The 9,573-nt window shown below is 45.5% G+C and overlaps 1 long non-coding RNA gene across 1 annotated transcript in view; it reads right to left on the reverse strand.

Moving 5' to 3' along the window:
• The window catches only part of LOC309538209, a 41,274-nt gene extending 35,663 nt beyond the window's left edge, over positions 1–5,611 (reverse strand). Inside the window, exon 1 of the long non-coding RNA XR_014222130.1 lies at positions 5,217–5,611. This is a non-coding gene — a long non-coding RNA (uncharacterized lncRNA). The remainder of the gene's footprint in view (positions 1–5,216) is intronic.
• Positions 5,612–9,573: the final 3,962 nt, after the last annotated feature.

Here is a 9,573-nt window from a genome sequence, read left to right on the forward strand (position 1 = left end):
AGATCAGAGTCTGGTGAGGAACTCGTCATCATCCGATGACACACAAAGGAAGATATATTTTTAATTAATGCTTATGTAAGCAAGCTAGCTTCAGATTATGACTAAACAAGGAGCCCTTTCTAATCAACTGGATTTGACTCCAAACAGTCTCACTGAAGTATTCTTACAAAGTTCATATTAATAAAGCCCAACAGTTGGGAGGCCTAGATATTGCATTGCAACATGCCTTGCCTCTTTCCTGCCTTGAAAAATAATGAGCACAGAAATCAAGCTGGTGTTTGAATGTCAGATTATGAACTATATCACAAAACTGAAGCAAATTGAGGCAAATTGGCAAAAGCGCAATTCTCCCTGCAAACCTGCATGTTGTTATACTTTCACCTAATACCTTGTTTGTTTCTCTTTAACCAAGTGCCCTAAAATATATTCCAAAGATACATACATTGAATACAACAGATACTTCTTTTCCATTCTAACTGCCCCCTGGATATTTGCATGGCAGCTGTGCTGTGCCTCCATGGCACATCAAGTACCTCTCTCAGTTCAGATGGAACAGAGAGAAAGAGTTGGGTGCCATCTGCAAATTGGTGACGCTTCACTCCATATCTCCCAATTGCAGCTCACAGTGGCTTCACATGGGGAGGCAAGATGGAACCCTGCAGGACACTACAGTGGTACCTCGGGTTAAGTACTTAATTCGTTCCGAAGGTCTGTTCTTAACCTGAAACTGTTCTTAACCTGAAGCACCACTTTAGCTAATGGGGCCTCCTGCTGCTGCCATGCCGCCGGAGCACGATTTCTCTTCTCATCCTAAAGCAAAGTTCTTAACCTAAAGCACTATTTCTGGGTTAGCAGAGTCTGTAACCTGAAGCGTATGTAACCTGAGGTACAGGACAATTTCCATGGCACTAGAGAATACCCCTGCCATAAATACCTTCTAGAAATGGCTCTGGAGCAGAACCACCGAAGGACACAGTGCATAGTTAAACTATGGAACTCTCTCCCACAGGAGGCAACTTGGATGGCTTCAAAAGAGGATTAGACCAATTTATGAAGGATAAGGCTATCAGCGGCTACTAGGCATGCTGGCTATCCTCTGGTCAGAGGCAGCAATGCTTCTGAAACCCAGTTTCAGGAAACTGCAGGAGGGCAGAGTGCTCTTTTGCTCAGGTCCTGATTGTAGGCTAGCCATAACCATCTGGTTGGCCACTGTGAGAACAGGATGCTGGACTAGATGGGCTACTGGCCTGAGCCCACTCAGCCAACTAAACAGTCTGTGATGGCAACTCTGCATTGAGGCCAAATGTTGCCAGTCAGCAAAGTGTGACGAAGATTTGGAGTGCATTAGCCATTCATCCACAACCACAGGCATCTAATGAGTATTGTTTATGTGCCATCAGCAGTGGGGCATGCTCAGGCTTGAAAGACAAGTACACTGACCTTCCCTTCATAATCGTTTACACTCCTTGTTTCAAGGACTCCACCTCAATTATTCTTATGAGTCACTTTATCTTGAAGGAGGGAGAGAATTTTTTTTAAAAAAAACCTGAGGAACTTCTCAGGTTCCCAAACATAGGACAGAGTCCTTGAGATGAAAGGAGTCTGTGCCATGGTGATAGGAATGATAAGCATCACATCATAATGTGAAAGCATGGAAACAGTGAGAGTGGCAAAAGTCGGATAATGGTCAGCATTTGTACCGTGCTTTTGCATGTCCAAAGCACTTCTGCGACACTTATCTTGATGACAACAACTTTGAAAGGTGGGCTATCATTTTTATATGACATGTTGCAGATAAGGGTGGGGTCTTGAGGCTGATAAATTGTAATCTTCCTACTGTATGTCACAGGTCAGATCTGAGTCAGGGGCTTCATGGTTCACAGCTAAAGTGCTTTTGGCTCTGGGGCAGTGGCTCCCAAATATTTTTGCCCATGGACCACTTGAAAATTGCTGAGGGTCTAAGACTCCAAGTGAACCACTTGATTTTTCTGCCTGTAATAAGCATAGAATTCAATTTGTAATTCAATGAAATACAATGTAAGAAATAAAAGAAGCAATAAAAGTACACTGAATAATCAATATCAGTATTCAGTTTGATGGATGTGCTGTCTTCCATTGTTAACCACAAATCCATGGACATGCAACAGACTATCTGAATGAAGTTCACAGACCACTGTCTGGAAACCTCCGCTCTGAAATATTTCAATGAATTTCAGTCCAATTCTTCATGCCTCTTGTATTCAACGAGCTGAGCTCCAAGCTATGTATGATTCAGTGCCAGAATTCTCATTTGTGGGGTGTGGAGTAGAGGAGCCTAATTCTCTTACTTTATTATTATTATTATTTACATCCTTTTTCAGAAGGTTGTAGGTGGAGAGTCAGGGATAGGGCTAGTGGCTTTCATTAGGGCCCAATTATTCTTCACACCCACACACCGAACAACTAGTTTTGAACCCTTATGGTACAACTAACACATTACATTACAACAAAATAAATGAAACAAAGATGTGGCAACTTCATTATAAATCAGAATGCTTTTATTGAAAACTGTGAAAAACAATTTGAAGCAGGCTTCCAGTTCCTGTCCCGTGCTATGGGGATGGCTCTCTCAACATTGGAGGCTGAAAAAGGGGGTGGAAGGGGTTAAACCATTCCTTATAATGGGCACGGGAGGTACTGGTAGTCGCCTAAATGGCTCGCCCCCTCACGGATCAGCATGGGGACAGGTGGAGGCACTGGGTGCTACGCTCTTTGCCTGATGCAACCCCCCCCAAAAAAATTGCCATTGGATGCAGAGGTTCTCCTTATAGTTGGGTTTTAAATGGCATTAAGAATAGGCATGCACTGGAGGAGATGGAGGTTGTAACTGCAATCAATCAGCTGCATGGAACTAAGATTTGAAATTGGGAGAAGATTTTATCCTGTACTGGAGGTGGATGGAGGAGGAGGGGCCCTCTCTGCTATATTTTACGGAAGTTTTTACATTTATGATTCGGCAACCCTCTCCTAATACTGAATTTTAAGATATACAAGTGAGGATGTTTTGATGTACAATGTAACATTGAGAGTTAAAAGAAGATGCAAACCTGTGTGCAGCTTGAAAGGAGTAAAAAGGGGGGGGGGAACCTGGTTGTTTTGTTTGGCAGGATGTTGCGGGGAGTTGGAGCCTACCCCCCCCCTCGAAAAAAGATTGAAAGAGATCATGGAGATGTTGAGATATAACCTGGGTTGTTGTTGCTTTTAAAGCAAAATGCTATGGTAGCAGCGAAAGGAAAGTGGTGTGAGGGCTTTTTGGATGTTGGAAGAAGAATAGTACTGTCCCTTCTGAGCCAGAGGCAGACATGGCAAATCTCTGGAACTTGTAGATTCTCAGTGTCAGTAGAAGGGAGGGATCGTCTGTTGTCGATTTGGAACTGCTTGAGTATTATGGGAAGGAACTGAGCCAGAGAAAGAAGAGGGTTTAACCTTGAGGTTGCACCTCTGCCCCAACCAAGCTGGAATACAACAGTGGGTGTAAGGAGATAGCCCCAGATGCCGCAGGAAAAAGGAGAGACATGTAAGGCCAAGAAATTAATAATTGACTTTTGGATGTAGCACATCCAAAAAAGCTATGGTTCCTCACTTGAAGCCTTTTTTTGGAAGTTAAATAATATAATAACATGAATAGAAATCATTAGGAGTGCAGCTGTTAATTATGTGATAATTTTTGAAAAATTGAATGTAATAGAAATAAATAAGAATATGAAACACAGTATTATTAGATCATAAAGATCCATCAGGAATGGTATGCGGGAAGTCTCTTAACAAAATTGTATTAATTTGGAACTAATCTGTGTAATTGGGTTTATATTGGAAAATCAATAAAAATAATTGGCACTGAAGCAGGAGTCTGGTGTGCCTACTGAGAAGTAGGTTCCACTGAGTTCAATGGGGCTTACTCCCGAGTAAATGTGCACAGTACTGCAGCTTTAGATGATGCTGAGGCTGATATTTGTTAGCCACTTTACTCACAGAGGGACCCAAAGCAACATACATTATAACCAATTAAGAACACCCAATAAATATCTAAAAACACAGCTATACAGATAAAAGGCAGATTATACTCTACTAAAGGAGAACACAATGCTACCCTTCAAATTAAGGGCCAAAAGCCTGAGTAAAGAGAAAAGTATTTACCTGGCATTTTAAAATAGAAACAGATGGTGCTAGGCATACTGTACCTCCCTGGAGAGAGAGCATTCTATGAACTTTCCTTATAATTTTGATGAAATGTTGAAAATGCATATTTGTTAGTGTGAATGCACCCACCTACTTTGCTGCAAATTTAACTTCTATCATTTCTACTTCTGGTTAATATTTATTTATTGCATGTATAGCCCACCTTTTGTCCAGGGAGCTCAAGGTGGTATGCACAATACTTCCCCTCCTCCTTTAATCCCCACAGCAACCCTGTGCAGTAGGTTAGGCTGTGAGGTGGTAACTGGCCCAGTGAGCTTCATAGCTGAGTGGGGACTTCAACTCTGGTCTCCCAGGTCCTGGTCCAACACTCTAACCACTACACGAGCCTGACAGATAGGTGATTTGAAACCAGAAAAAAATGCCAGAAACAAACCAAACAGGAATGAGCATGCTCAGTAGTTACAGAATGCTGTCTGGCTATTGAGAGAAAACATGGAAAACAGGGAGGAGCAACTGAATGGAATGCAAAATACCACATTGCAGAAAAAGTATTTCCAAAGGACAATAGCTAGAACATTTTTGGCAAAAGCCTTCTGTTTGTAGGTGGATACGCATTCACCCCTTTCTCTTTTTTCAAGTATATATACTCATTAAGAGATTCCCTGTTCTACTCAAATATCGGTCTATATCAGTGGTTTTCAACCTTTTAAAATCCATGGCTCCTTGACCAACTACATTCTTTCTGCAGCACACCTGTGGGGCTCAGGAGTCCAGTTATGTCACCCCTTGCCTGGCAGCTTCTCACCCTTTACCAAACATTCCCCCTTGTGGAGTGTTCCCTCAGCCTCCTCTCCCCTCTCCTTGGGAGTCCTCTGGGCAGCCACTGCTGCCACCCCTGGTCTCTGAGCTGTGTCCCCCCCCCGCCCCAAAGAGAGGCGCTTCCTCACACTGCCCCACAGGGGCCAGGGAAAAGGATGCCCCAGCCTTTGTGGCCCAAAGGAGACTGGCCAAAGTTGAATGTGAAGCCAGCACCTTACCTTGGGAGGCAGCAGTGGCAGCAGCAGTCACTGCCAGGCTTGAATGGCAGAAAGGCTACCCTTCAGCACTGGGCACTCAGCTCCCAGGCAGGCATGGCACACAGCAAGCACAAGAAAGACCAGGGCAGCACCCACTTGTCAATCCATTCCCAGCAGCAAGGGCTGGCAAACTGACTGGCTGGGCTCCCTCACCCACTTGCTTGCTTACTCCAAGGCTGCCTCAGCTCCTGGCAACCAGCACCCCCTGGCCAGCCACAAAGGTACCATTCGCCTGCAGAGCTTGTAGCCAGGGCTGCTGCAACAAACAGCTGTGCAAGCCTTTGGGAGGCAGAGAAACAAGAGGTCATCAGAGGAGAGAGGGAAGGAAAGAGGGACAGAGGCCTGTATTGCCTGTGGCATCCCTGACCACCATTCAAGGCACCCCACTGGCTGAAAACCATTGGTCTATATATCTTCATTAATGGCATGAGCAAGTTTCATGAATGCACATACTTCAAATTCAGTAGATGATATCAGGAGGGAGAGGAACGGCAGGTTGCAGGTGGCAGCTCGCTGTTCCTTGATCTTGTCTGCATCAAGACTGTAAGGCCTATGTGAAACTTTATAGCAGGAGTAGTCAACATGTTGCCCTCCACATGTTGGGGCCTACAACTAGCATCATACCTGACCAGGTTGTTTTTCTTTCTTTTTTTGCTTCCTGTTTGTTTGTTTTTTAAAAAAGAAAAGAGAATCTGCTGCCCTTTAAACTATGCTAAGGTAAAGGGACCCCTGACCATTAGGTCCAGTCACGGACGACTCTGGGGTTGCGGCGCTCATCTCGCTTTACTGGCCGAGTGAGCCGGCGTACAGCTTCCGGGTCATGTGGCCAGCATGACTAAGCCGCTTCTGGCAAACCAGAGCAGCGCATGGTAATGTCGTTTACCTTCCCACCGGAACGGTAACTATTTATCTACTTGCACTTTGACGTGCTTTCGAACTGCTAGGTTGGCAGGAGCAGGAACTGAGCAATGGGAGCTCACCCTGTTGCAGGGATTCGAACCACCGACCTTCTGATTGGCAAGCCCTAGGCTCTGTGGTTTAACCCACAGCGCCATCCACTAAACTATGCTAGTCTATTGCAAAAAAGAAAAAAAGGGGGGGAAGAGTCTTGTGGCACTAGGAAAATGAACACAATTATTATGACACAAAATTTCATGGACCAGAGTCAACTTTCATTAGTCCACAGAATTTTATGCCCTGATATGTGACCTTGATCTAGATTGGGACAAGCACAACTTTTCCCCTACTTTCTGATCTTTCTGTGGCTTTCAGTACCATTGATCATTGTATCCTTTTGGATTGGCTCCTTGGGATGTGAATGCCCCCCCCCAATTTTACAGTGATTCTGATTCTACCTACGGAGCAGAGTTTAGAGCATGGTGCTTTTCAGACCTCTGGAAGACGTGCTATGGGGTGCTGCTGGGCACCATTCCCCCCCCCCCAGTGTTATTTAACACCTACATGAAACAGTTGGAAGCAGTCACTGAGGGATCGGGGGCAAGTAGCCGTCATTATGCTGATGATACCCAACTCTGTTTCTCCATAACATCTGAATCAGGAGCGGCTGCGCAGGCCCTGGATTGGTGTCTGGATGCAGTGTTGGGATTGTTGAGGGAAAATAAGCTGAGCCTGAATTCTGGCAAGACAGAGGCTCTTAGGATGAGTGGTCTTATGCTTGAGAAATTTATCCATCTCCTGTTCTGGACAGCGTTGCACTCTCACTGAAGGAGCAGGTCCATAGCTTTGAGGTGCTTATGGATCCTGCTTTGCCACTAGAGGCCCATATGGCCTTGTCAGCTGGGGTGCCTTTCACAGGCTATGACCATTCCTGACCACAGTAATTCTGGCACTGGAAACTTCAAGACTAGACTAGTGCAATGTACTCTACGGTTGACTTTTTTTTACACTTGGTCCAGAAACATCAGTTAATACAGAATGCTGCTGCACACTTGCTTACAGGAGTGTGTGTCTCTCAGCATATTAAACTTGTGCTCAAAAATCTGCTCCGGCTGCCAGTTTGCCACCAGGCTGAATTCAAGATGTTACTACTGATAAAGCCTTTAATGGCTTGTGGCTAGTTTACTTAAGGGTTTGCCTTGCCCCATATGTACGGATTCAATCTGCAGAACTTTCACGCCTACAAGTGTTATGTAATCTCCGTCACAAGTCATGCCTTTAGTGTGGCAGCACCTGTACTTTGGAACTCCCTGACTCTTGACATTAGGCAGGCATCATTATTGCATTCTTTCAGATACCTCCTGAAAGTGGTCTTGTTTTGGTGGACCTATTCAGGTATATACCGGTAATTGGTTACATGTTTTGTTGTGTTTCATTGTTTTAGATGTTTTTCACCAGTTTTTAAATGTGTTTTTATTTTATATTTAGTTGTGGGTGTGGTTTTTTTTATTACTGTCAGGGAACTGACATCGGAGCCAGAGGCGGAGGGAAGGCTCTCAAGTGATGCTGGAGAGGGACCCAGCAGGGAGAGAGGCAGCTCAGCTGGGGAAGGAAATCAGTGCAACACCAGGGATAAAGGGGGGCAGATGGGGGAATTGGCGAGAGGGCTCCAGGACTCTTCGCTGGACACCAGCAGGGAGAGCATGAGTCCTCCGCTACCCACACCCTCCCTGCGCAGAAGACTTCCGCGCAGGGAGAGTAGGAGGAGACTTGGCGTCAAACAACTTTTATGCTGGAAAAGGTTTAAGAAACGCCCACTGACGGATTCTGCTAGCGACTGAGGCAGCCACGAAGTGAAGGGCTGTCCAGACAGGAAAGGTTTAACAAGCCAACTTAGCCAGGAGTGGCGGTAACTTACGCACGAGCAACCCATATTCATTACAATTACAGATGTGTTTGCCACCCAGAGTTCCTTTGGGAGGAGGAGGAGGATGGAAATTTGATAAGAAATGATACGTAAAATAAATGCATTGGCCTTTAAGGTGCCATGAGGTTTGGTGCAAATGGTGCCTTGTGCTGCTGGTGAGCAGGAGTGTGCTGGAGGAACAAGTAGCCTGCCTTGTTGCAGTTTGGGGCAAGCATTAAACTGCAGGTATGAAATGTTTCATGTGTGAAAGAGTGTGGTATGTGAATGGCCTCTGTGGGTACTTGTTGAGAGCAGCAGGAATAAGAGGATGTGTGGCAGAGCAGCCGAAGATTGACACAGAAATAAATCTCACACGCATGAATTTCTTGGGGGGTCCTTTTTTGTCAGTTCCTCTGCAAAGTTCCTCCTCACTCTCTGGGCTGGGATTGGAGCTGAGTTGCTGCCTGACATGCCCTACTTTCAAACAAATTGTTCAAAATGTCACAACAACGGGGATTTTAAATGTTCTCATGAAATGGCTCAATGTTTTAGCCCCAGAAAGAGCCACAACAGTGGCAGAGGTGGCTTTGGACCTCTGGCCCTATGTGGTGGCTCCTCATTCTTACTGGATGGCCTCCAAACTATTTGTGCTCACCTTTTGAACTCAGCCCTGGCAAATGTCAGAGATGGAATGTGAGGACAAACCAACTAGGGCAGGGAGGCATCGACTTGGAATTCTATGTGGTCAACTGAATTTTGCATTCTCCCCCGTCTCTTGACACTGACACAGCACTAGACAAATATTATTTTCACGGGAAAGATGCTCATTTTTTACACAGAGAGATGCATTGCACAGCTGAAGGCAGCGCCCAGCCCATGAAGGGGAGATCTAGGCAGGATGCCAGTGCTTTGCAAACAGACAAATTTACGAGCTTTCAGGTACAAACAAGAGTGAATTGTTTTGAAGGTCTGGACTTTTAATATAGCTCTGGAGATACCATCAACCCACACATGCCAAGAGAACACCCTTTCTACCTTGGAGCAAAATGCAAAGCAGTACAGGGACAGCCCATCCTAATAGCCTCCAGTCTTCTGGTGCCCTCCAGATGTTTGGGGCAACAACGGTGCCCCACGCTGGCTAGGACTGCCCTTGGGGGGGGAGTTGTACTGCACAACTCCCATCAACACCAGCCAGCACACCCATGCTCCCTTCTTCAGTCATAAGAACATAAGATAGCCCACTGGATCAGGTTAATGGCTCACCTAGCCCAGCGCCCTGTTTCCACAGTGGACAGCCACATGCCTGTGGGAAACCAGAACCTGAGCATAAGATCACTCTCCCCTCCTGTGGCTTCCAGCTCATAGCTGTCAACTTTTCCCTTTTCTTGAGAGGAATCCTATTTGGAATAAGGGAATTTCCCTTAAAAAAAGGAAACTGTTGACAGCTATGTTCCAGCTACTGATATTCAGGAGCATTACTGCCTCTGTCAGTGGAGGCAAAGCACAGCCATTGTG

This window comes from Podarcis vaucheri (assembly GCF_965113315.1).
Source record: "Podarcis vaucheri genome assembly, chromosome: 7".
In the NCBI taxonomy this organism is placed as follows: Eukaryota; Metazoa; Chordata; class Lepidosauria; order Squamata; family Lacertidae; genus Podarcis; species Podarcis vaucheri.